General features: G+C 35.7%; 3 long non-coding RNA genes, 1 other non-coding gene and 1 pseudogene across 4 annotated transcripts; 3 read left to right on the forward strand and 2 right to left on the reverse strand.

The window, feature by feature from the left end:
- The first annotated feature begins 3,630 nt into the window (after window positions 1–3,630).
- On the forward strand, window positions 3,631–3,737 carry LOC125586560. The gene has a single exon (XR_007323097.1). It is a non-coding gene; the product is annotated as a small nucleolar RNA R71 (small nucleolar RNA).
- Window positions 3,738–6,293: 2,556 nt separating this feature from the next.
- On the reverse strand, window positions 6,294–9,220 carry LOC125586321. The gene is made up of 2 exons (XR_007322821.1): window positions 6,511–9,220; window positions 6,294–6,406 (listed from the first exon to the last, which is right to left on the reverse strand). It is a non-coding gene; the product is annotated as an uncharacterized LOC125586321 (long non-coding RNA).
- Window positions 9,221–10,602: 1,382 nt separating this feature from the next.
- LOC106395364 lies at window positions 10,603–11,985 on the reverse strand. Its single transcript, XR_007322822.1, has 2 exons — window positions 11,182–11,985; window positions 10,603–10,791 (listed from the first exon to the last, which is right to left on the reverse strand). It is a non-coding gene; the product is annotated as an uncharacterized LOC106395364 (long non-coding RNA).
- A 1,419-nt stretch (window positions 11,986–13,404) lies between these two features.
- On the forward strand, window positions 13,405–14,616 carry LOC125586322. The gene is made up of 2 exons (XR_007322823.1): window positions 13,405–13,579; window positions 13,668–14,616. It is a non-coding gene; the product is annotated as an uncharacterized LOC125586322 (long non-coding RNA).
- A 3,915-nt stretch (window positions 14,617–18,531) lies between these two features.
- On the forward strand, window positions 18,532–24,610 carry LOC125586323 (annotated as a pseudogene).
- Window positions 24,611–27,198: the final 2,588 nt, after the last annotated feature.

A 27,198-nucleotide genomic window follows, 5' to 3' on the forward strand; every position in this document is an offset into this window, starting at 1 on the left:
ACAACCCGAGCGACCTCTGGGTGTCACTGTGGTGAGGTCGCTCTAGAAGCTGGAGCGACTTCGCCTGCGTCGCTCCGGTAGGTCGCTCCCATGCATTGCTCGTCCAATGATAACCTTAATCACCTCTTTTGAGCTCCAAACGCACCCAAATGTCTCCAAGAACTCCATGTGGTACTCCAATACCTGATAAAGACTCATGTATGCAAAATGCAACCTAAACATGGCTAAATCCTAGTTTATATGATCAAAATGCACATGGGTGAATGGATAAAACAATGTAAATATGCAAGATATCAACTCCCCCAAACTTATTCTTTTACTTGTCCTCAAGTGAACTTTCTAGAACTCATAGGGAGAGAGGTTTGAAGGTGGGAGCTCATAGCCAAAAGGAACACACAAAGCACTCAAATCAACATCTAAATTCAGCATTAGTACACTCTCTCTCATTATACTCTAGCTTCTCTAGGTCTATCTCAACTCTTTTCATCCATCCCTACACTCATCATCATGCATTCACACATGCAAATCAGCCAACTCTCAAGTTCATTAAGCATAGCATCAAGTGAATTCTTGCAAATGGTCAATTGGTCCAAATCATTTGGTTGAGTAAGAGAAAACTTTTATTCAAGTGGGTCAAGAAGTTCAAAATCCATGATCTTTTAAAGTGGTTTACTCTCAAAACAAGTAGCCTTGACATTGCACATAATATATCTAAGAAATGGACCAACTCATGCATACAATGTTCAATCTCCATTGTTCTACCCTTTTCCCAAACATACAAGTTACACAATCACTTCCCAATGTCAAACCCAACTCCCATCTCTCACCAAAAGATCCCAAGAACACTTTGCACATAAAACTCTTTTTCTTTGAAATCTATAAAGGATTTTCTCAACTTCTAAACAAATCTTAGCTCTAAACAACTTTGCTAGCCCCCTTTTCTTTTTTTATTTATTTATTTTTATTTATTTTTTTTTTGTTTGGGGGCCAAGACTTTTCACAAATTGAGCTAGAAGTTTCTCTACTTATCCCATAAAGACTAGTCAATTAAACACAAGAGTTCACTCTTTTCCTTCTACTTTCTCATACTCCCAAATCAAACTTTACAACACTCACCCCCATCCTATGGCTAGACAATAATGTTTCCAATCTAGCAAGAATGAAGATCAAGCATTGTCGTTCCCGATACTCTCAACATTATGCACATGTAAGGCTTTCCGAAAAAGACCTCACTCATCAAATAATGAAAGCTCAAAAAGAGGGAAGAGTTTTGGGAATGGTGTACCACTCGAATTTGTCAAAAATATTGGCATAAAGGATGTGACAACTCAAGTGTGTATATCCATGACTCAGTACACAAGGGACCATAAGCAAGAAGCATTAAGTTCGTTCAGTTCAAACAAGGTTGTAGTTGGCTTCAAAGGTTGAGTTTCAGCAATCAACAAGTTTCAGGAAGAGTTTTCAAGGCTCGAAGCATACAAGTCTTTTTGAGAGGTGCATAAGCTACTCAGGTGCAAAGTAATGTTTTTTTACAAGGCTTCTCAAATCATTGCTCCCAATGCAAGTAAATGCAACCTATATGCTCTAGACTCTCCTAGAAATGCAAATGACGCAAACTAAATGATTTTTTTTATGCAAATAGGTATGCAATGCATGACTCAATGAAACAACATCAAAACAAACGTGATCAAATACTTGGTACCTCCCCCACACTTAAATCACACAGTCTCTGTGTTATCAAGGAGAGAGAGATACCCAAAAAGAGAAAACTAATATGCAAAAACGAAATGGTATATACAAGGGAAAGTAGTGGGTTACCTTCTATGGGGAATGAGTAGAGGAAGATTCTCCCTTCTCGTTGTCCTCAGGTGGTAACTCTTCAAGGGGTTCATCAGCAGGAGTGCCCATCTCTTCAATGTAGAAGGCTTACCCGAACACAGTTGGTTTCTTCATTTTCTCCTTGATGTCAAAGTGGAGAACATGCCCTTTACCCAAATGGAGATCAATCGTGCCCTCTTTCACCTTAACAATTGCTCCTGCTGTAGCTAAGAATGGTCTTCCAAGAATAGAATCAATTGGTCTTGAGCCTTCTCACCCATCTCAAGCACCACAAAATCTGTAGGTATCTCATACCTTCCAATCTTCACAGGTAGGTCCTCTAAGATGCCCACAGGGTACTTCATTGAACGATCAGCTAACACCAGAGAGAGTCTACACTTCTTGTACTGAGTGAATCCAAGCTTCTTTGCAACAGACAAAGACATCACGCTGACACTAGCTCCCAAATCGCAGAGACATTTCTCAAATACCATAGGTCCAAGAGCACAAGGTAGTGTGAAGCATCCTGGATCCTCTAACTTCTCTGGAACATCAAGCCTCTGGATGATGGCACTGCACTCATGGGTAAGAATCATCATGCTTTCCATTTCCTTCTTCTTTGCAGCTACAACATCTTTCAGAAACTTGTTGTATTGAGGAATCAACATGAAAGCATCGATGATGGGCATTGCAACCTGAGCTTCACTCATTTGCTTCTCAAATAAAGCCTTGTACTTCTCTAGCAGCTGCCTCTTGAATCTACCAGGGAATGGTAGTTTGGCTTCATAGGGAGGAGGAACAAAATAATTCTCACTTGCTGGAGCAAGAACTTCACCATCTTTCACTGTTTTCTTCTCTTCCCCAACCTTTCCTTTACCTTTGGCTTCCACAATCTTCTCCAAGATTTCATCATTGATTTTCTCATCAACAATCACCACTTCATCATCTAAGTTGATGGCCACCTCCTCACCTAGTTTCTCAGCATCCCTGGTAAGGGTTGTAGGAGGTAACTGCTTACCACTCCTAAGGGTGATAGCTTTGGCCTCCTTGGGGTTTTGGTCAGATTTTCCAGGTAGAGATCCTTGCTGGCGAGTCTGGTGAGTGTTCATGGAAGCAAACTGATTCTCTAAATTCTTGATTGTAGAAGCAAGATGTGAGAACTTGTTGTTGAGCTCATTGTAGCTCCCATCAATCTTGGAATGAAGGTTCTTCAACTCATAACCAACATGCTTCTCACTTCTAGTCTGAGACTCCAAGATTTGTTTCAGCAGGGTGTCAGTGCTGCTCTCTTGAGGAGCAGAGGAACTAGATGAGGGGTTTTGATGAGGTTGATAGCTGCCTTGCTGGTTGTTTCTAGGCGGATAACCACTCTGTTGGTTGTTGGGGTAGGATTTCTGTTGGTAGTTGTTGTACTGAAAGTTGGGCTCTTTTTTGTACCAGCTACCATTGTTGTTGATGAAACACAGCTCTTCCTGACCTTCCAAACTCTCAACCTCATGGACAACAGGTGGATCGTCCTGCTTGGAGTTACCAACAAACTTCAGCTGCTCTTGGGTGGCTTTTTCAGCAATGAGTAGGTCGATCTTGTCTTCCAAAGCTTTGATCTCTTTCCTCGTCTGCTTATCAGCACCCCTACAGCCTCTGTCGTGATCTGCACTGTAGACTGCATCACTTTTCACCATGTTGTCAACTAGCTCTTCTGCATCATCTTCAGTTCTTCCCAAGAAGAACCCATTGCTAGCTGTATCCAATCCGGCTATGTACTTAGGAAGGGCACCTCTGTAGAAGGTACTGAGCAAGCTCTCCTTAGAGAAACCATGATGTGGGCATTTGGTTTGATAGCCTTTGAATCTCTCCCAGGCTTCACTGAATCCTTCCAAGTTCTTCTGTTGAAAACTGGAGATCTCATTTCTCAGCTTAGCAGTTCTTGAGGATGAGAAGAATTTCTCCAAGAATGCTCTCTTGCACTCATCCCAAGTAGTGATAGAATCGCTGGGTAGAGACTTCTCCCACTGACGTGCCTTATCCCCCAAAGAGAAAGGGAATAGCTTGAGCTTTAAGGCATCTTCGGACACACCATTGGTTTTTGACAACCCACAGTAGCTGTCGAACTTGTCCAAGTGATCGAATGGGTCCTCTAAAGCCAAGCCATGATATTTGTTGTTCTCGATCACGTTGAGGAGTCCTGACTTGACCTCAAAGTTGTTGGCTGCCACAGCCGATGCTCGGATTCCCAGTCTATGACCATGAATGTTGGGCCAGTCATAAGTACCAATGGGTTGAGCTGCCCGCGGTTGGTGTTCTGCCCCTTGCGGTTGATCTGCCATATCAATATCCAATCTCTGCAAGTGGGCTTGTTGTTCTTCTTCTCTTCTAGCTCTAGCACACTCCCTCTCGAAAGCTCTGATGTCTGCTACTATTGGAACTAGGTTTGATGGACCCCTGCTCCTCAAGTTCATACACCTGAAAGTGAAAGGTAGGTGAAGAAGAAGAATCAGTAACAAAAGAAAATTAAAATGACTTAGTCTCAAGCAAGTGACTAAATCTCAATGTTTAAATCTACTCAGAATTTGGCAACGGCGCCAATTTGATGTTAGGAGTTTTCAAGACTCCTAAGACAAATGTTGTAGTATAAATGATTGTCGAACCAGTTCTGAGGGATATCAAATTAGGGTTTATGCAAAAATCGAATGTGTTTTAGGGTTTTAGGTTTTCGAGTTTGATCTTAGATCAATGGGATTCGATTTGAGATTCAAAACCATTAAAGATTTCGATTTTAATTGATCAAGTGATCAATCTCGATTATGGTTTGAGGTATCGAACTTTTGAGCTTCGATTTACTCTTTGGGGTTTTGATCTATTACCCTATGGTTTTTGATTCATAAAAGATTAGGGATTTATGGTTTAAATTTTTATCAAACAATCCATATTCGATTATGGGTTCTTAGATTTCGAGTTACCTTTAACCTTAGAAGTTTGTTGAACGGACCACCAAAGGGATGAACCGCAAACTGGAACACGAATCAGATCGCGAACGGATTGAGGCTGAGGTCGCGAGCTGTCCGTGAGCTGGAGTTGTCGCGAACGGGATGCCTTCTGTCGGGAACTCGAGCTGTCCGGGATGCGAGCTGAGGCTGAGTTCGTCTGAGCTAGGATTGGACTGAGATCGTTTGTAGGCTGAGCTGAGACGGATCGGGAACACCTATGAACTCCTTTGATCTGAATGGGAAAGAGAGTTTGATCGCACGGGCAGCAACTCCTCTCGGCTTGAACTCCTTGTTGAATTTAGATTTTAATTCCCTCGCTTGTAAAGGAGTTGAGTTCGGCTAGAAAATCCTTGTTGGAATCGGATTTGGTTTCTAAATCAAATTGGCGCGCACTGTATTTGTACGTGAGGGCGCATCGGTGGTCAGATGTACAAGCAGTTTGCACTGACGGATTCGTCTCGGTGAGGGCTTCGATTTGATATCTTGATCGTTTTCTGGGTCCTCACGGTTTGAGAGAACTACCTTTTTGAAGTTCCAAGACAGATTCTTTTGCGTTTAGGGTTTGATAATTTTCGGCTGAGTTGAAGAATATTTCGTGGAGGCTTAGGGCTAGAGGCTATCGTGAAAACGGCAGTTACACTCTTTCAATGTTTTACTTTGTGCTGATAACGTGTTGTAAACTTAAGGATTAGAATCTGTAAGTTCTTATCATTAATCATAACATATGGTGTCCTTATATATAGAAATTACAAAGAGATAAAAGGAAAAACATAAATATGGAAAGTGTACAAATACAAGGAAAAAGGAAACTAGGTTTCCCCTTCTCTCTAAGTCTAAACCGCATCTCTCTCTCTCTCCTGCGGCCGCCTCTCTCTCTCTAGGTATTGGGGACCGGACCGGTTATGGACATCCACAATATGATTTATAACACTATGCATGTTTCCAAACAATTTTCATTTATATTATTATCTATGTTTTCAAACAATACCAAATTATATTTCAGTTTTAATAATATAGATATCCTTTGTTTTCTTCCGATTGTCGTTTAACGTTAATAGTATATTTTGAACAGACGTCTCGTGACGATCTTGGTTTCGAGATTCTCGTCTATATATTTATATAGTAGTAGATATAAACGCAAACAAAAGAGAGTGGTTAAGGATTGTCATTACCAACGAGGCTTCAATTATGTTTCTCTAAATCATTTATATAGTCAAAGAAACCTTTGTCTTTGAAGCCTTACATTTTAATAAATTATATGATTTCTTCGTGAACATTAAAACTATAATGAAAAAAACAATAAACAGGTAAAAATTTACAAAAATAATGGCGACAAAAATAGTAAACTAATTAACATGTGATGTGAACTTGGGAAATTAAAAGCTTCTAAAACCATTTTTGCATTTTAGGAGACTGGATAAAAACATGATCCGACCCGGTTCGTTGCAAAAAAAAAAGAGTTTTGAGTTAAGGGAAGAGCAAACATACTGTGATCTCTGAGAATGAACAGCTTGAGGAAGGAGATACAGAAGAAGAACTTGGAATACGACCCAACTACGAATCTTTCTCGGAGCTCCGACTTTCATCTCCCGCAAAATCCCCTAAAATTCCGACGTAAAAAACAATTGTTACGGGATACGTATATATAAACACACAAATATGAAAAGAAAAAAGAACTAAGAACGATGAAAAGTCAATTAGGTACCTTTTAGACTTTCTTCTGTGTTGGGTTTTATTGGGAAGATAAAATTTGAGGAATGCAGGAGGGGAGAAGAAAGAAAGACTCTCCTATGAAGAAGGTAATGTATCTCTCTCTTGTCTCTAAATCTAAAACTCACTGATTCTTATTTTTGTTATCATAGCTAGTATTAGTAATCATAGGATTAGAATCTTAATTAACATTCTTAGCAAAAAAATAAGGAATAGAACCTTAAGCAGCTTTTAAAAACCTTCAGAGGTGGGGAGGTACAAATATTTAATTTACTTGTGTTTATATATGTACATATATGATGCATATCTAATGTTGCAAGTGTGACTTTCTGTTGCTAAAAACACGTTAAAAAAATTCCAAAGAAAAAAGAAAGAAAAATTACATTATTCGATTAAAAAATATTATATGTACTCTAACTAGTACATTCATCACATAAAGAATAAAAATCTTTGTCAAGAACTTTTATGTTTATAACACTAGATTTTTGTCCACGTTAAGCGCGGATAGTCTTGAACAGTTTTCCAATCATTTTGTTTATGTGCGTTTTATATTGTTCAACAAAATTTATACTAAAAATAGAAAATATAGAATGTTAGATTAAGCAAAGAGAATGATTGACAAAATCATTGTCGATGCTGGTGTTACATACAATACGTAATTAAAGTTTCTGCTCAATTTTTTGGTAAATGAATTATGTTGTTAACCTTAGGAATTTCGTTATCTATGAGACTGACATAATAATAAACATAATTTTTTTATATTTTAGTTATTATTTAGTTGGTGCAACATTGATAGTTGTTTGATAAGTACTATTAATAATGCACAACAGTTTTTACGAAAATAAATTGTTGTTTATCGAAATCATAAAACAGAAACTACAATCCAAACAATACAATAATCTTCTAGAAAAATTGTTAGTAATACCACAAGTTAAGTACCATTTTTCAAAAATACCACAAATAAAAAAAATACTAACATTTAGGTTTAAGCTTTAGTGATTATCGTTTTGGGTTTACTATTAAGGAGTTGAGATTGAGTTTATAAATGTTCTATAAATAATTTTAAAAAATAACTTAGTGTTATTTTTATCACAAATTTAGGATATTTGTGAAAATAATCATTTATTAATGATAAATTTGAAAATTAGTATTAAACTTATGGTAGAAATAAAAAAATTCCAATTTTCCATATGCATGCAAATATACAAAAAAAAAAAAGAAAAATCTTCAAAAGCAATAGTAACAAGCATTAAAACGGAAGAAAAGCTTTTAAAATACAAATCTCTAGTTTCAAGGAATGTCTTTAAGCTCAAACTCAGATAAGTCTTTGTGTTTCTCCTTCTCCACATGAATCACAAATCCTGACGCTAAGTACACCAGTTTCGTATTGATGTCTCATCGAACATACAAGCAAAATCAAGAAAACAATGCCCAAAAGACAACAAGCAACCGTACAAGTAGTCCGATCTTGCTTTGTTAAAGTTGCTTCTAAGCAGTTCTTAGAAACAATCTGGGGCTCATCGATTTCATCCTCTCTGCAGGTGCTTCCCTTATAAAGAACAATGCGGCTGTGGTCAAGGCCAGATGGTCAACTGAAGACAAACTAGAAGAAAATACAAACGTGGTCAAGTCCAGATGGTCAACCGAAGATAAACTAGAAGACAATATAATACGAGCATGGTCAAGTCCAAATGGTCAAATAAAGAATTTGAGAATGAGCTTGAACTAGATGATGATCTTGTAGCTGAGGATGCAACATTGAATAATGCTTGGAAACAAGAAGAATACATTGGTCGAAATGGGAGGAGTACTGTCCATTCAAGACATTCAAAGTTCAAGTTGATCATCAAATAGGCAAGTAGGTTGCGTGTGATTTTGTTCCTGCCTTTAGTTTTGTCCCAATGGATTTTTAAAGATTTTTGACGAAGCCACAAGTTGCTTATCCATCTCATATTTTATTAATCCATCAAGGTCCAGCAAGGAGAAATATTTATCTACGTATTTAAGTTATCTTTATTTTGAATTTTGAACTCTGTTTGCTGTGTGTTTCGAGAGGAGCCTTTAGGATTTATTGTTTATCTATTTTTGAGAGCTTGAGCATGTACAAGCTTTTCTTTTTATATGTTGGTCGAATTTCCTTGTCCCAGTATCAATAAAAAAAACATTTTCTTCTTTTTCCAGAATTCTCTTTGACTGTTTTTTGTTAGTGTGTAATATCCAACAGCTTAAGTTTCATCTCTTTGGTTTGTCATATCCAAAAGAGGAGAACTAGCAGTATCAAGAGTCTTTCCGCATCTCTTGTGTTACTATTCGATCCACAACCCTTATGTGCTTGAGCATCTTTTATGTTACTATTCGATCCACAACCCTTGTGTGCTTGAGTCTCTGATTCGCACAACAAGGCTTATCCCCATTTTCTTACATCTAGAAAGTTCGATCTTGGCTAGGATCACATCAATATACACATTAGTACATTCAGTTTTATTAACATTCACACTATTGATATTAGGAAAAAGTCGCGTAGAAACTATGAAAGTGGCACTTATTGACATTTTAAATCTTTAAGTTTTTTTACTACTATTTTTAACCTTCAAAATGACATTTGTATCATAAAAACTTCAATCTAAATTACTTGTTTATTAAGTAAAAACTTACCAATTGTACATCTAAAATGATGATGTAACAATTTTTTATTCAAAATAATTATTTAATTATTAAAATAAAAAATTGAATAAAAAATCAGATATTAAACAAAATCAGAAAATTAAAAAAAATCAGAAAATTAAATTAGATTAAAATACAGAAATTTTAATAAAAATTCAGAAATTAAACTAAAACTAAATAAAAATCAGAAAATTCAAAATAGTTTAAGTTTTTTTTTAATTATCTTTTAAAAAGGTTACAAGATTTTTTAAAAACTGACATATGATCGCTGACAACAATAACAGTCTCAAACACATCACTTATGATGGTTTTTCTCACATAACCATTAACAATGGCGATTTTTCACATATCTCCAACAATAGTTTCCTCCATCATCGTTGAAAATGACAATATACATATCAACAACGACATTTTCAACAACCGTCATTTCCAACTATAATATGCATAATGCATGTGTTACACTAATTTTTAAACGATGAAATGTCACTTTGATGGTTGTCTAAAACATTATTATTTGTCAACACATCGTTATTGACATATTACCATTTTTAAACGATGGTTGTCAAAAACATCACTATTGATATATATACCGTCATTTTTAACATTGATGTTAAAAACTATCATTAAACACTTGTCAAAATCCGTCATTGTTAATGGTGGTTATGTGAGAAACCATCATCATCATCATTAGTGATATGTTTGAAATTGTTATTGTCAATTGTGATATTTTAGTTTTCTTTAAAAAGTAATCTTGTAATCTTTTATAAAAAAATATATTTTGTGATTTTTATTTGAATTTTATGAATTTTTATTTAATGTTCGTATTTTAATTTAATTTTCTGATTTTTATATAGTTTTCTATATTTTTATTTAATTATTTATTTATTTTATTAATTAAATATTTTTTAAAAAAATTGACACATCATTGTTTTTATCTATACAATTGGTCAGTTTTTTATTTGATGAACAAATACATCAGATAAAAGATTTTTGTGATATAAATATCAGTTTAAAAATTAAAAGTGCTAGTTGAAAACTTTAAAGTTTAAAATATTAGTGGGTGCCATAAAAAAATGTAGCTAGACCATAATAAAATAGTCAAAAAGATATAAAACTCTATAAAAAGTCACTGTAATCTTAGTCTAAGTACCTTTTTATATTTTGTTGGTCTAGCTACCTTTTTATATTTTGTTGACTGTTTGAGGTGGTCTAGACCTAGAGACTTAGAGGAGAGCATGATTGACCCAAAAACCTACTTGGGTCTCTTAATCATTTTTAAGTATTAAATGTTATTTAAGAAATCTAGTTAAGAGAAACCAACATTTTTGTGCTCCAATGAGAGTCTCTTATTTAATGGTTCTTAAAAATAAATCTTGGTACTAGGCATATATGATGATGATGAGTAAGAACAAAGCTTAGCATCTCAAACTAAACACATACTTTTCCTCTTTTGTTTAATAGTGTTGCTAAGATCCTAAATCAACTCTGAAACAAAAAACAAACCTCAGCCCGAGAGGTATTCTCACGATCAAGAAGATAAGCAGGAACAACTCCTTCCTGAACATCCTCATCAGTTTTACACCTTGATGAACTCTCCTCATGCATCTTCAATCTGTAAAAAAAGTACACATTTCAGAACAAAGCACAAATATTACTTATTTCATTCTACAAAACATATCAAGATTCCGTTCATCGGCATTTAATAATTATTATGGCAAAAGAAAATTTGTATCAGTAAGAATAAAGTTTCAAGCAAGCTCCATGACATGTATCTTCTATAAAACTCACGCTACAGATATCTATGCAAGTAACAAGCTCTGACCTTAACAAACACTATTCCACACACAACCGAAACACAAGAGGGGAGGGAAGAATCTAAAGCTAACATACATTAAGAATCTTCAGTGTCGCTTTGAATATCGATGCAAACCTCAGTTGATGTTTTGTTTACGACTGAAACTATGGACAAAGAGAAACTTTTCAGAAGAGAAGCTGTTACCACCTTTCTAGTACAAATTTGCCTTCTTTATATTTCTGATCTTTCTCATGCGCTGATTCCTAACAAACAAACAAAGAAACAAAGAGAAAAACGAGAAACCGCTCCCAAGAAGAATGGAAGTGCGGCTAAAGCGAGACTTGCATATTTCCAGCCAACATTCTGTCCGCAGCAACAGCAGAATATATTTGCAACTGTGTGCATGCCCGAAGGCATCATCCTTTCCTCTAAAGGATCCATACTTATGTTCACTCTAGTAAAAAAATTCAAAATTTAGCACTGGACTCAATTCTACGATATATCCAACCCCCATTGCATTTGAGAAATATGAAAAGGGTAACGATGCTATCAGAGGAAAGACTAGATATTGAGTAATCAGCAAGATCAGAAAATGTTAAAAGCTCAAAGTCAGTTTCATCTATAAAAGTTTACAAAAAAAAACTTGATGGCAACAGAATAATTAAAACTGAAGTACCTTTTGGTACTGTTTGGAAACTTAGATAGTAGATTAAATGAAAGTTGTTTGGAAACAATGATAGCAAATTATTTTATTTACATATAGTCACTGTATTTATTTCTCATTTACAGATTCTGTCGTTTGGAAACTTGGATAGCAGATTAAATGAGAATTGTTAGGAAACACAGATAGTAGATTAAATATTTTGTTTTATTTACACATTTAGCCATTGCATTTCTTTCTTATTTACAAATCTGTCACTTCACTTAAAATCAAAAATTTAAATTAATTAATTACAATGAATTGTTATTTCTTTTTGCTGAAAAAAAAACACAAACTGTAATATATAGTATATATTAATCTGCTACAATACAATTTTCAAGAAAACCAAATATCATAAAATTAATAATAATTCATAAAAACCTACTGTAAAAAATTAAATCATTTTTAAATAAATAAACAAAAAATCAATAGGTTAATATATGAATATTACAATTACATCAAATTGCATCAAGTTATAAAATTATAAATATAATATTACGTACAGATAAAAAATTATTATCAAACATCTATATTATAATATAATATATTCTACTCTAAATATATTTTACAAAACACAAAAATATAAATGGACATTTTATAAAAAATGGTTTATAAATTTACGTTGAACGCAAGTTAAATCCAACACCCGCGCGGGGGCGCGGGTCAAGATCTAGTCATAATTAATTTAAGAGACCACTCTAAGCAACCCGACAATGATGCTCTTAGATAATAAACGACGATTCTTGTAGCGCCTAATTAAGCGGCATCTCTTGCACTAATAGGTAATTTTCTTTTTTTTTAATCATAATCTATATTATAATAGATAAGTTTTTGTTCACTCCTCAGCGCGCCACGTCATCGTTTTATGGACCCCACAAAAGTGTGAAAAAGTGTCAAGCTCATGGCTCGAACTCGGGTTATTGAGATATAAACACCAACATTTATACCACTAAGCTAACTGATACCTTTGTACATTGATGGCCGAACCTAATATATATTTATGAAGGTCGGAAGCCCTTGCTTCTTCGGCTTCCTCTGAGGGTCGGACCTACAAGTGTGTTATGGGTTTCATTTTTAAATGAGATTCATCACGTTATATGAAAAAAAGCTTAAGTTTGCAATAATTATGGTTTTCCTATATTGTAAATTGTTGTAGTTTAATATGAGTTCTTTTCATCATTGTCTCAAACAAGTCTGAGTTACAGAGTTGCGCCGTGTGTATGTTCGTAATCTATTTTTTCACCGGTGAACTCTTCATGTCCCCATCTTAAATCGCTTGATCATAAATGTTCCTGATTTGTAGCCCATTTGTAAACCATATATATATGATTCTCATCTTTGATGAACCCAATCTGCATCTCCAAAAAAATCTCATTGATTCCTTTTAGCTTTAACCATCTTCTAGAAAATGTTTCTCTCTACCTCTCCAGTTCGTCAAACCGGTGTCCCGGCGTCCGTCACTCAACCTTCGAGTCTCTCCGTCTTGGTCTTAGTAGTCAGAGCATAGCCTCTGGCTTCCTCCGCTTCTGGGATTCCCTGAACTTCAAGAAAGACAAGAGTTTGTGGGAATCACGGTTCTTTTCCTCGATGAAAAGGTAAGTTAATCTTCGATCTATCACACTTATTTAACATAATTGTTTTAATTTATTTCCTGATTCTTTGTTGGATAATACTATTTGCAGATTCCGTGATTCATGGGTTTACTCCCGTCGGACATGCTAATCATTACGTGCCATCTTTGAAAGCAGATTCCATTGTGAAAGTCGATCGTTTTGAGGTTGCTAGGTGCTCCAAGTGATTGCGAACACAAACCTAGAAATTGGTAAACATAGCATATTTGGCAGCTCCAAGCAAGATTACAATCAGGCAAATTCAAGTGGAATGACATACCAACAACTGAAACTGGTAATTAGTCAACAACTTATCCCATATTTTCCTTATCTGAAAAAATCTACTGTGTTTCTGATCTATTTTTTCATCTACGCAACTTTAGCCTCTGTCATGGATAGCTCTCTCCCAAGAATTGCATTGACTATGGTTTCTGGGAAGAAAAAGATCTTGCTCCTGAAAAAAGACCGTGACAACCCTGTTGTAAGATTTTAGTTTGTGCAGAACAAAAAACCTTGATTTATTTTCTATTTAGTATAGTGATAGTTGTTGACAATCATTAGTTATTTGCCAATATGTTTTTTATGCGGCATTTCAGAACTCTCCATTCCAAGCGGAACAGCAGATGGAAGCTAATTTTTCTGGAAGCTCCTCGACTTCAAGACAGAATCAGAAGATAGATGTTGGTGGGAGGTTAATCAAGGGAATACTTCAGAGAAGTGAGACGGCCTAGCCAGACTTCATCTTTTATACAGCCTGAGCAAAGAGTGGAACCCACAAAACACAAGAGAAGAAAAAACAAAACACGAAATTAACAGATTCAGATCTTCTCTCTTGCATGTCTAACATCTGGCGCCGACGAAACTCAACACCCACGGCAGACGAAGCTGATGCAAGTAAACCTCTCATTAATCATGCTTAAAATCAATCTACGCTTTTCAATCTCACAAACTAATAAATAATTTTATCTACATGAATCGGGAAATTAGTGCCCACATTCCCGACATAGAGAAAAAAAGAGTTGAAGTCCTAACAGTTTTTTCAGTATTAGACTAAACCACATATTCAAGGCCCACTTATTTTCAAATCCTAACATTTTAAATCCAAATTTATTATCTTTTTCCATGCACTATTTGATTTATATACAAACAACTACCTAAGTAAACACTAACAAGTTCCATCACCCTCAACTTTGAACATATAAGATATAAAAATATCAACATATGACTTCGTCGTTCATTCTTATATTAAACTCATCAACCTATGTAATATCCAAAGTCCCATCAATCACATTATAGACAAAAAAACAATAAAATCCCGTAAACAAAACTATACAATACACCTATGATGTAGCCGACCCCGCGCTTGCGCGGGGACTATGCACCTAGTTATTATAATAGATCAGTTTTTGCTCACTCCTCAGCGTGCCACATCATCGTTTTGTGGGCCCTACTTTTAAAAAGTGTAAAAAAGTGTCAAGCTCATGGCTCGAACCCGGGTTATTGAGATATAAACACCAACATTTATACCACTAAGCTAACTGATACCTTTGTACATTGATGGCCGAACCTAATATATATTTATGAAGGTCCGAAGCCCTTGTTTCTTCGGCTTCCTCTGAGGGTCGGACCTACAAGTGTGTTATGGTTTCATTTTTAAATGGGATTCATCACGTTATATGAAAAAAGCTTAAGTTTGCAACAATTATGGTTTTCCTATATTGTAAACTGTTGTAGTTTAATATGGGTTCTTTTCATCATTGTCTCAAACAAGTCTGAGTCACAGAGTTGCGCCGTGTATATGTTCGTAATCTATTTTTCACCGGTGAACTCTTCATGTCCCCATCTTAAATCGCTTGATCATAAATGTTCCTGATTTGTAGCCCCTCTGTAAACCATATATATATGATTCTCATCTTTGATGAACTCAATCTGCATCTCCACAAAACACATTGATTCCTCTTAGCTTTAACCATCTTCTAGAAAATGTTTCTCTCTGCCTCTCCAGTTCGTCAAACCGGCGTCCCAGCGTCCGTCACTCAACCTTCGAGTCTCTCCGTCTTGGTCTTAGTAGTCAGAGGATAGCCTCTGGCTTCCTCCGCTTATGGGATTCCCTGAACTTCAAGAAAGACAGGGAGTTTGTGGGAATTACGGTTCTTTTCCTCGATGAAAAGGTAAGTTAATTTTCGATCTATCACACTTATTTAACATAATTGTTTTAATTTATTTCTTGATTCTTTGTTGGATAATACTATTTGCAGATTCCGTGATTCATGGGTTTACTCCCGTCGGAAATGCTAATCATTACATGCCATCTTTGAAAGCAGATTCCATTGTGAAAGTCGATCGTTTTGAGGTTGCTAGGTGCTCCAAGTGTTGCTAGGTGCTCCAAGTGTTGCGAACACAAACCTAGAAATTGGTAAACATAGCATATTTGGCAGCTCCAAGCAAGATTACAATCAGGCAAATTCAAGTGGAATGACATACCAACAACTGAAACTGGTAATTAGTCAACAACTTATCCCATATTTTCCTTATCTGAAAAAATCTACTGTGTTTCTGATCTATTTTTTCATCTACGCAACTTTAGCCCCTGTCATGGATAGCTCTCTCCCAAGGATTGCATTGACTATGGTTTCTGGGAAGTAAAAGATCTTGCTCCTGAAAAAAGACCGTGACAACCCTGTTGTAAGATTTTAGTTTGTGCAGAACAAAAAACCTTGATTTATTTTCTATTTAGTATAGTGATAGTTGTTGACAATCATTAGTTATTTGCCAATATGTTTTTTATGCGGCATTTCAGAACGCTCCATTCCAAGCGGAACAGCAGATGAAAGCTAATTTTTTTGGAAGCTCCTCGACTTCAAGACAGAATCAGAAGATAGATGTTGGTGGGAGCTTAATCAAGGGAATACTTCAGAGAAGTGAGACGGCCTAGCCAGACTTCATCTATTGTACAGCCTGAGCAAAGAGTGGAACCCACAAAACACGAGAGAAGAAAAACAAAACACGAAATTAACATATTCAGATCTTCTCTCTTGCATGTCTAACATCTGACGCCGACGAAACTCAACACACACGACAGACGAAGCTGATGCAAGTAAACCTCTCATCAATCATGCTTAAAATCAATCTACGCTTTTCAATCTCACAAACTAAAAAACAATTTTACCTACATGAATCGGAAAATTAGTGCCCACATTCCCGACATAGAGAAAAAAAAGAGAGTTGAAGTTCTAACAGTTTTTTCAGTATTAGACTAAACCACAGATTCAAGGCCCAGTTATTTTGAAACCTATCATTTTAAATCCAAATTTATTATCTTTTTCCATGCACTGTTTGATTTATATACAAACAACTAGCTAAGTAAACACTAACAAGTTCCATCACCCTCAACTTTGAACATATAAGATATAAAAATATCAACATATGACTTCGTCGTTCATTCTTATATCAAACTCATCAACCTATGTAATATCCAAAGTCTCATCAATCACATTATAGACAAAAAACAATAAAATCCCGTAAACAAAACTATACAATACACCTATAATGTAGCCGACGCGGAGACTATGCACCTAGTTAATTTAAGAGACCAGTCTAAACAACCCGGATAATGATGCTCTTAGACCATCTCAAACTTCAACAACGAAATGATTTTTTGATGTACAAAAAAGGAAACTCCAGCCAAATGAATAAAACCCAACTTTACGGGTTATATTCAACGAAGACTTTTACTTGTGATACAACTAAAAATAAGCGGTAGGGATTTCACTTAAAACCCTTGTTCAAAAAAGCGGCCGCCTCACCGCTTTTACGGCCGCATAAACGCTACACGGAGGACGAACGTAGCGATTATCATCGATTCGGTTGGCTCAAACAGTAACACGTTTAATTTCAACCAAGAACATAGAATAAAGAAACGTGGACGTTTAATCGTATGAAGCCGCGTAATCAAACGCTGAATTCTTCCATGTCTGCTCCTTTCTCTGGCGTATTCCACAGCTCCCAAATGGACAATCCCCAGATTGTGAAATATTTTTCTTTTTGGTTTCTGTTATTGGAGCGTGTCTAAATGTAATTTAATGTCCCAAGCTCATTGAAGCTGAGTTCATGTGTTTGGGTAGAGAAAGCATGAATCGATTGTGCAAATTATCAAATGATAAAAATGGTTGACGGCAGAAAGAAAAAGTTACAGAACTCAAAGTAGGTTTGGGAAAATGATGGAGCAAAATGTCATTTTTGTCCTTTACTTAAGTATAAGGACAAAATCTGATATGGATAGCAATGCCTTTTATGCGATCCCATCACCTCTTGGAAGTAAAATCACTCACAAACCACTTCACCATGTAACATATTTTGACTATGCTTGAAAATATATTGTATATATAACATAAATATAGCAATTATAGTCTTAAAACTAGGCTTCGATTAATTCCCGCGTAAATCCCGATTAATTGATTCGGCGCTAGGTCTGGGTTGAGCGCACGCGTTACGCGTAGCGTAGTTTCGATCAGGCTTAAAACACGTTACCTGGCCTTCTACGTTTTTTCGTTGACAGAAACTTCCACTATCTTTCTCATTTCCTAAGTGTTACTTTGATTGAACTAACACTCTCAATTTTTTTTAAGTTGTTTTTATCTAATTTGCAGTGGATATTAATATTTTTCTTGTGCCAAATACTGCTATGGGTAATACTACTTGAGGATTTAAGTGTTAGTGAGTACACTTTTTTGGTAAAAGTTAGTGAGTACACTTTCATGGGTTTTTATGTGATTTTTCCATTGATATTACCTTGCAGTTAAATAAATAAAGCCAACTTCAGTCTTCAGCCAAATGATTTTTTTTTTTTTTGAACAAATTCAGCCAAATGAATAAAAGCCAACTCTATGGGTATATTCAACGAATACTTTGACTTTGACTTGTGATACAACTAAAAATAACCGGTAGGAATCTATTATATTAAAACTGAAATACAAAACAACACTTGTCTAGTTTTGAAAGGTTTATTACATATTTTTATTTTTTTAACTATTTCATTTAATGTATTTTCTAAATAATTCGACAACATTTATTATAAAGTATTGAACATAATTAACTTATTTTAACTGTTTTATTACATTTTTTATATTTTTTAATCTTCTTAACTATTTTATTAATTTTCTTTACCATAATAATTCAACATTTATTTTAAATCTTAACCATAATAATTCGACATGTTTGAATGAAACTGTTCTATTTGTAACAAGAATTTAAAACGGTTATTACAGAGCTTTTTAATTTGTTTACAGAATCAGTTTTGCATGCGTATTCGGATACCCGTTTGGATACATTTTTTTTTCGGGTATTTTTTTTTTGAAATTAGACTACACTGGGATATTATAAATTTTGTGTGTATTTCAAGTCGGATTCTTCCAGATCTGAGTATGTTTGGTTCTGATATGTAAAAGCCTAAAAATATCCTAATAACCTATATATTTAAAAATGACATTAAATAATTTATAAAAGTTGATCAAAAAAAAAATTATAAAAAAATCAAAATCAAAATCTGCTCCCGGGTCATGACGGTCAAGCTCTAGTTTCACTAAAACACGTTTTACGTTTTTCCGTTAACAGAGAGTCAGAGACTACCACAATCTCTCTCTGCACATATACGATCATATAATTCTTATTTCCGAAGAGTTACTTGCATTGAACTCACACTCCCAAAAAATTTTTGAAGTTGTATTTATTTGACTTTTATCTAATTTGCAATGGAAATTAATATTTTCTTGTGCCAAGTACTGATATGGGTAATACTACTGTTGGGGCAGCTACATGGATGCAAAAGCTGCAGTGAGATAGAACGGAACGCTTTGTTGGAGCTCAATAAATACGTTATCTCAAGGAGTGACGAGTCGTACCTGGACTATGTTCTGCCTTCGTGGAAGAAGGACACAAAGAGCGATTGCTGCCGGTGGAAGGGCGTTGAGTGCAATCGTACAAGCAGTCGGGTCATTGGGATTTCCATTGGTGAGGTGAACTTCAAAGAGAGGACTCCCCTTAATCTTTCTTTGCTGCATCCCTTTGAAGAGGTTAAAAGTCTGAACTTATCTGGGAAAGGACACAAGAACAAATTCAATGGCTTTTTTGATGATGTTGAAGGTACCACAGTTTACACAGTGTTAGTTTAACGTTTTCATCTCTAATTCAAGACATTTTATTTTGCTTTAGAAATCTAGAATTCTTCTCATTAGTGAGAAGTGCTTTCTTTGTTCTAATTCTTGAAAGTCAATACCCTTTAAAACTAGTTTTTTAAGATTTATCCCTGCATCAAAAGATGTAACTAGTTGATGTCTATACCATGTAATACAAAATCAGATTTTCATCTGAAGTCCACACAGTTCAACTCTCCTAATTCCATGGTCTTGTAATATATACTAGAAGTAATAAAACTGAAGTTTTATAAAGTGATTAGGAGATTAAATTTTTTGTTTTGCAGGTTATAAAAGCGTAAGGAGATTAAGAAACTTGGAGATTCTGGATCTCTCTTCAAACTTTTTCAACAACAGCATCTTTCCCTTTCTTAATGCTGCTACATCACTTACAACTCTGTTTCTTCGGGATAACAAAATGGATGGCCCTTTGCCTACTAAATGTGTGTGTTTTCTAGAATCTTCCCCTTTCTTAATCGCTACAATAATTCCTAAATTCTATTGGACTCCCTTTCAGATCTAAAAGAGTTGGTGAACTTGGAACTGCTTGATCTGAGTTGGAACAACTTTAACGGCTCCATGTCTGGTACCATTTTCGACAATTGTCTTCAGAGTATAACAAAAAGATTAACATATCCAAATAAATAATAAGTGTCTCTCTTGTGGCAGAGGTTACTCACCTGAAAAATCTGAAAGCTCTGGATCTAAGTTTTAATGATTTATCTAGCTCAATGGAATTGCAAGGCAAGCTTGCTTTTTCTTAACTTTTTTTCTTAAAAATAGAGATGAATACATTTTATTCATAATTCGAAAGTGATTAATATTTCATGGTACAATCTTTTGGCCTTTATCTTATTTCAGAACTTAAGAATTGGACTAACATGGAAGTCCTGGGTCTTGCTAAAAATAATTTCAGCGGACTTATACCAACAAAACTATTTACGTCAAAAGCATAAAATTTACGTATGAGATGACATGCGCGTCTCAAGAATTCTAGAGAGGAATACAACCAAGCTTATTGTTCTCATTATCTTGTTTTTTTTTTCTTTTCCAAACTCTCTTTTTGCAGTAGTCTGTGACATGAAGAATCTGCGGGAGCTCGATCTCAGTCAAAATAATTTTATAGGCCAGCTTCCTCCCTGTTTAAATGCCTCGAACAAGCTACGGGTTCTTGATCTCTCATCCAACCATTTAAGTGGAAATCTTCCATCTACTTTCAGTAGCGTTGAGTCCCTTGAGTATCTATCATTGTTAGATAACAATTTCACAGGCTTGTTCTCGCTTAATCCACTCACCAACCTCACAAAGCTCAAGGTTTTCAAACTCTCATCAACCTCTGATATGGTACGTGTAGAGACAGAGCGTAGCTGGGAGCCAAAATTTAAACTGGATGTTGTTGTATGGCCGGCCCCGAGATTTCGGGGGTCTTAGGCGATATTCGTAAAGATTTCATTGAAAAATTTGGAGGCCTATATTTATGTAGTTTTTTTCAAATAATTTGAGGGTCCTAGACGAATGTTTCATCCGGCTTTGCTCAGGACCGGCCCTGTGTATTACGGTTTTGCAGCTTAGAGAAGATCCCTTCATTTCTCGTGTACCAGAAAAACTTGCGTCTGATTGATCTATCCAACAATTGATTATCCGGAAACATTCCCACCTGGATTCTTGAGAATAATCTAGAACTACAAGTCCTACGGTTGCAGAATAATTCGTTCACTAACTTTCGGATGCCTACATTAGTGCATAGTTTGCAGGTCTTGGATTTTTCATCAAACGATATTAGGCTGTTCCCCGATAATATTGGTAGAAATGGATGGCTCCAGGAATGGGTTCCAAGGGAAGTTTCCATCATCTATGGGTGAGATGAAGAACATTTCATCGCTGGACCTATCTTATTACAACTTCTCAGGGAAGATACCTATAAGACTTTTCAAAGGCTGTTCTTCACTATCCATCCTGAAAATCTCTAACAACAAATTGAGAGGCCATTTTCTTCTCAAGGGACTAGGCTTCACTTCGTTGACAGTGTTGAGAATCCAGAACAACTTATTTACGGGGAGGATCGGAGCCGGTTTGCTTAGCTCTAGTATGCTGTCATATATTGACATGTCCGACAACCGTCTGACAGGTTATATCCCAAATTGGATATCTAAGTTACAATATTTGAATTGTTTCTTGGTAGCAAACAATTTCTTAAAAGGTACAATACCACCTTCTTTGGTGGTCCTGTTTTCTGGACCCCTACCGTCATATGTTAGTTATTCTGTGAAACATTTGTTCCTCCACAACAACAGTTTCACAGGGCCTATTCCAGAGACATTGTTGAGAAATGTGGAGATACTTGATTTGCGGAACAATCAACTCTCTGGAAGTATCCCAGAATTTGTCAATATCCAGAAAATAAGTATTATTTTGTTGAAGGGAAACAATTTAACAGGCTCTATTCCAAGGCAAATTTGTGATTTGAGCAACATCAGGCTTTTAGATCTTTCAAATTCCTTTGGATTTTAATTATTTGCTTTTTATCTTATTTTCAATGAACGAGAGCATTTTCGAGTTGTATTTATTGGAAGATCTAGAATATTGACCTAATCCAATAGTCAATATTAAGACTGACATTAATATATTAGAATAGAAAACTTATTATTATCTATTATATATTTTTACATATTAGTTTAAGAAATTAGGTTGATTTATTTTCTACGTCTTATAACATTATTTTTATGAAAGTCTAATAATATTCTTTCTAAAAATTTTTGTGTGATTTATTCTCGTATTATCTTCAAGGCACTATCACTAATAATGTGGAGATGTTTTTTGTTGACCAAACAAAAAAAAAAAGAGTAGAGAAAGAAGTTAGAAAGAAGAAGTCAAACAAGGTCAAATTCAATGAAAATCTGATTCAAGGACCTACTCTATGGTTTGAAGACAAGGGATTCATTAGCTTAAGGTGAAGAATCCTCTTTAACAGGAAAAACAGAAGAAATTGAATCTAAAGTGAGCAATGAGAAATTTGGGATAAAATTTAAAAGCTATGAAGAGTCGGTTGATAACAAGAAACACAAGAATTGGGAGAATGTTGAAGAAAAGGAGAGCCTGAGCAAAGGACTCTAGGTTAAAGACTTTGGAAGAGTTTTGAAGATACTGGGAGAGTGCATTTTTGGAGATAAAGCTAGCCGAGATGTGAATCTATCTAAGATTCACACAAGCAACTCTTTTGATGTACTAAGTGAAGCAATACATGGACAGTAATCTCATTGTATTATGCTAGCAAATTAAAAAAGCAGAGTGAAACAGTGTGATTTCTCATTTCTACAAGTTTGTCAATCCATAATGGAATCCTAGGAAGTTGAGAAGTTAGCAGATTACCATGAAAAATCATAATTTAAAGAATATTGTTTTTTTTTTGTTCTAGGTGAAGCTTAAGAAAGGAGAAGAAACCAAGTTAGAGTTTCATAAAACTCTTAAAAAGAAAATGGAAGAGAGCAGGTATGGAGGCGATGATTCAGGTTAGGAGGTTACATGGAATCATGAGAACAGCTGAGAAGATGAAGTATAACATCGAAGAAGCTGTTAAGGAAGAAGAACTCATGTTAAAGTTGTGTGGTTTCTTAACAAAAAGTTCAGATATCAAGTTTATCACATGGAAGAGATTGGGGAGTCTGTTGAGAACCAAAGTCAATGTAGGTTCATTATCAAAGTGAAGAAGAGGCAGCCTACAAGTAAAAATCCATTGGCGTCGGAGGTGGAGGTGGTTTCTCATCGCCACGGAACCTGCCGGTGGATGAGCGTGGGTGGAAGGAGTCACAACGAAGATAAACACTGAGGTGAAGTGTCATCAGAGAAGCTTCACCTGTCTGACGAGAGAATGTAAGATTGGCCCAATACCAAAATCAATTTAGCTCTAGCCCAATGCAAATCTCAATATGGGAAAGTCCAGCAAGTGAATAATGGTGATTTATTTTTCCACCAACTTGATCTTGATTCTCGAGAAGCAATCTGCAACTCACGTAAGGAATATGAAAAATAGTCATAATGGAGATGAGATTAGAAATTCTAAAAATATCTATTGTATAAAAAAGGCATCGGTGAAGACTTGAAGATATCCGAAAACAAGAACATAATAGACAAAAAGATCTAAAATAATTAGCAATCACAATAGATTTATTTTGCTTTTGGTTATTCTAAGCTTGTGATGAAAAACTTTTTATTTGATAATAAAAATTTTAGGAGACGGATCCCACCCAAAATTACTTTACCGGACTCGGTTATCAATTTTTGAGTTCTTCTCATCCATCTCAACATCTTAGATTACGAGCATTCGGGGCATTTTCAACCTAGCTCCATTTTTTTAATAAGTATGGAGTAAAAATACTATAATCTTACTCTATTTTTTATTTTATAATGAAAATTACTCTAAAATTTCATTCTTCCATTATGGAATGAGAAATGAAACATAATTAAATTATTTTTATTTCATTTTTCATTTTAATCAATTTTGAAAAAAAAAATAGAGTTTTACACTGGAAATACTATTAAAACGGGTTTAAAATCTTAACAAATGGGGAAAAAGATGCCTTAGTTGTTGTTTCAAATAAAAAACGACGTCTTAGTTGTATGTATTATCTACATTTTCAATTCTAAATAAACTAAGAATATAGAATCGACCATAAAGGCTAGTTGAATGGATTTATGATGAATCAAATTAGTGCCATTGGTTTATTACGTGTGTAGTTTCCTAGAGTATGATTGGTAAAAACAAGAGTAACTCAGAGTAAATCAAATGGAGTAATCTAGAGTAAACTAAATGAAGTAATTGAGAGTAAAATAGTAAAATAAATAAAATAATAAAAACTTCAAAAAGTTAAAAATCAGCGTAATACTATGATGTTTTCCTCCTCAAAAATACACGAGGGAATAAATGAGGAAACTCATAAATGAGTCTATTTACCTTTAGTTCAGTAGTGTAAAGTATTTTCAATTGATTGATGAAATATGAGCGGGATTCAGAGTAAATGTGTTTTCCATTAAAAGTTTCTAGCTGATAATACTTTACAGTCAAAGTCATTGTAGTGATGTAGTTTTATAAATTGCTGATACTTCATTAACTCTTATAAAGGGATAGTATAAAATCCGTTGTTTTTTTTTTCCGTCGAATAAAATTTCATTCCATGTGAAACACACGTTCTGATACACAAACTGGCGGATAATACAACGTCCCCAGAAGCAAGAGCCCAAACAACAGGCAGCTAAAACCCACACCGGAGTGACTTACGACCACAACACAACACAACCAATCAAAGCAAAGAAACTAGAAACACCAACTAAAAACAACAAGTTAAAACCAACTACACAAAGCATAGAACAATCCAAAGCAATAAACCTCGTGAATAGCACAAAGCAATGATCTGGAAGTATCGATGCTGCCCTCGGCCAACCATACGATACACTCCACTTGTAGAACCCAAGACTCTACGTCTTCCCAACTCGAATTTATCGCTGCCGCCTATGGCCTGCCGAACGATACCATCCCCACTCGTAACCAAGAACCACGACTTCATAACCCGATAAGAGGAATCGCTTCACGATACACACAACTTTCGGATACGGCTGGACCGCACTCTTTGACGTCCACTATTTACCTAGATAGAAGCCAAAACAGGAAGAGAAATTTGCGACTGAAATTGTCAAACACCAAACAACGAAACTGAGCCTCACTGCGACTGCCAGACTTCTAAACTCAGAGGCGCATTCCTGTGTCGGCCTCAGAACCTACGGCACTGGCACACTCTTTAGCCACAAACGATGAACCAGAATGTCAGACGACAAAAGACGGGTCTTGACTACAAAGCACAAACCAATAGGCCAGATATTGTTTCCAACGATGTCGAGCTCGTACCACCCGCTAGGGTAGGAATTCCTCACCAGCGTTGGTATGAGCCCCACCATGTACCGACGACCAGGTAATCTCCTACGATTGACCCAAGAATCAGGTAGCAAATCGCCTTCCACTCTCCATCGAAAATCTCCTCTGTGTCTCATTGTCCCATTGGAAGGGAGATCCACTGTGAAGGAGTTGTCTTCCATATTTATGCGCCATCGCCGAGTTGGACTCACCATGGATCTGAAGATTGAAAACCAGATCTGATTTATCCAACCTCCCTAAAAGCCGACTCCCTCCTCCTCTGCCTACTCATGAGTCTCACCGCTGCTCCAGATACAGCCAAAGACCGTCTCCGTTAAGAAGAAGACACATCTCCGGTTAGGTCTAAGGTGACCCAGAACCGCTAATATATCGACAGAGAGAGGCAGTAGAGAATAGAGCAAAGGAAAACAGAGAAATAAGGGATTAGAGGGGCCTCCGGCACCGGCAAACGCCGGACCGGAGTTAGGTTTGCTTAGGCGGCGGCTGTTCGCTTTCTTCTTCGCGAGATATAAAATCCGTTGTTAAGTGTGTATATTTTGAAAATTTAATATCCTATTAACTGCTAATGAACTCATGGCCAACGACCGTGGAACATAGAGTACAATAGCCAGTGTTCAAGTTCCAAGGACTCAAATTTCAAGTTACAATTAATTTTAACTATATGTAGTAGTTATAGTCAAAAGTATCAAATTGAGTAATGATGAAAATGAGGTCGAAGTTAACTATCACTTTAATAGTATATTTCACGAATACTTCATATCTCAAGTGTTTTTTTTTTTTTTGCTAAATATCTCAAGTGTATTTAAAGTTCTGAATAGATCATGTTAATGCAATGCTTTCAATCAGCTAAGTGGAGTATGTAGGTAAAATGAAAAGTTAAGCCAGTTTAGAAAACAAATTCCACGCTCATATTAAAAAGTGAATTATAAAACTTGATAAATTTTATATATTTATTAAACCTATCAATACATTTTTGAAAACCGATATATAGTTTTTGCTAGGCTTTACATCTTTAATCTACATTAATATTTTTCTCTATTATAAAAATACATTTTTACAAAATCCACCTCTATTTTACGAAAAGAAAATAGAAGTGAATCTCAAATGATCTTACTTGATGAAGAATACAACTCCTACATAGTAATATTGTAAGTAAATTGCTGTGACGGGACGTGAGAAGATAGAGATTACCAGATCGATAAACAATAAAAAAAGACACAGAAATTTAACGTGGTTCACTCCTAACGGCTACGTCCACGGGCAAAGAGAGATTTTATTGATGGAGGAATTACAAAGATCTGTCTACAAGAAGATCAGATCTAGTTTCTCTACGGCTGCTAACTAGGTTTAGAAGAGGCACAAGATATATATAGTTGTGTCCCAGAAAACCCTAGCACTAGTGGACCTCAAAAAAGACTAAGGCCCAACAGATTCAAGGCATTATTCATCAAATCTCCACCTTGACTTAAATCCTCCATAATCAGATGTACCAGAATGCACTTCTTCGTACTCAGAATACATATGTACCAGACTCTCTCTTTGCTCAGATGTTCCGTCGAACTCAGATGTCAGATGTCCCGTCAGACCAGATGCTCCTCAGAGCCAGATGCCCCTCAGGGCCAAACGCCCATCAGGGCCAGATTTAACAGCTTGAGATGTTTAGCAAATCAAGACAATGCTTGAACTTGCTATGAGGAACCGGCTTAGTGAACATATCCGCATGATTATCAGTTGTTCCTACGTTCTTCACTTCAATCTTCATCTCATCTCTCAGAAAATGGTATCTTACATCGATAT

This window comes from Brassica napus, chromosome C4 (assembly GCF_020379485.1).
Source record: "Brassica napus cultivar Da-Ae chromosome C4, Da-Ae, whole genome shotgun sequence".
Classification (NCBI taxonomy): domain Eukaryota; kingdom Viridiplantae; phylum Streptophyta; class Magnoliopsida; order Brassicales; family Brassicaceae; genus Brassica; species Brassica napus.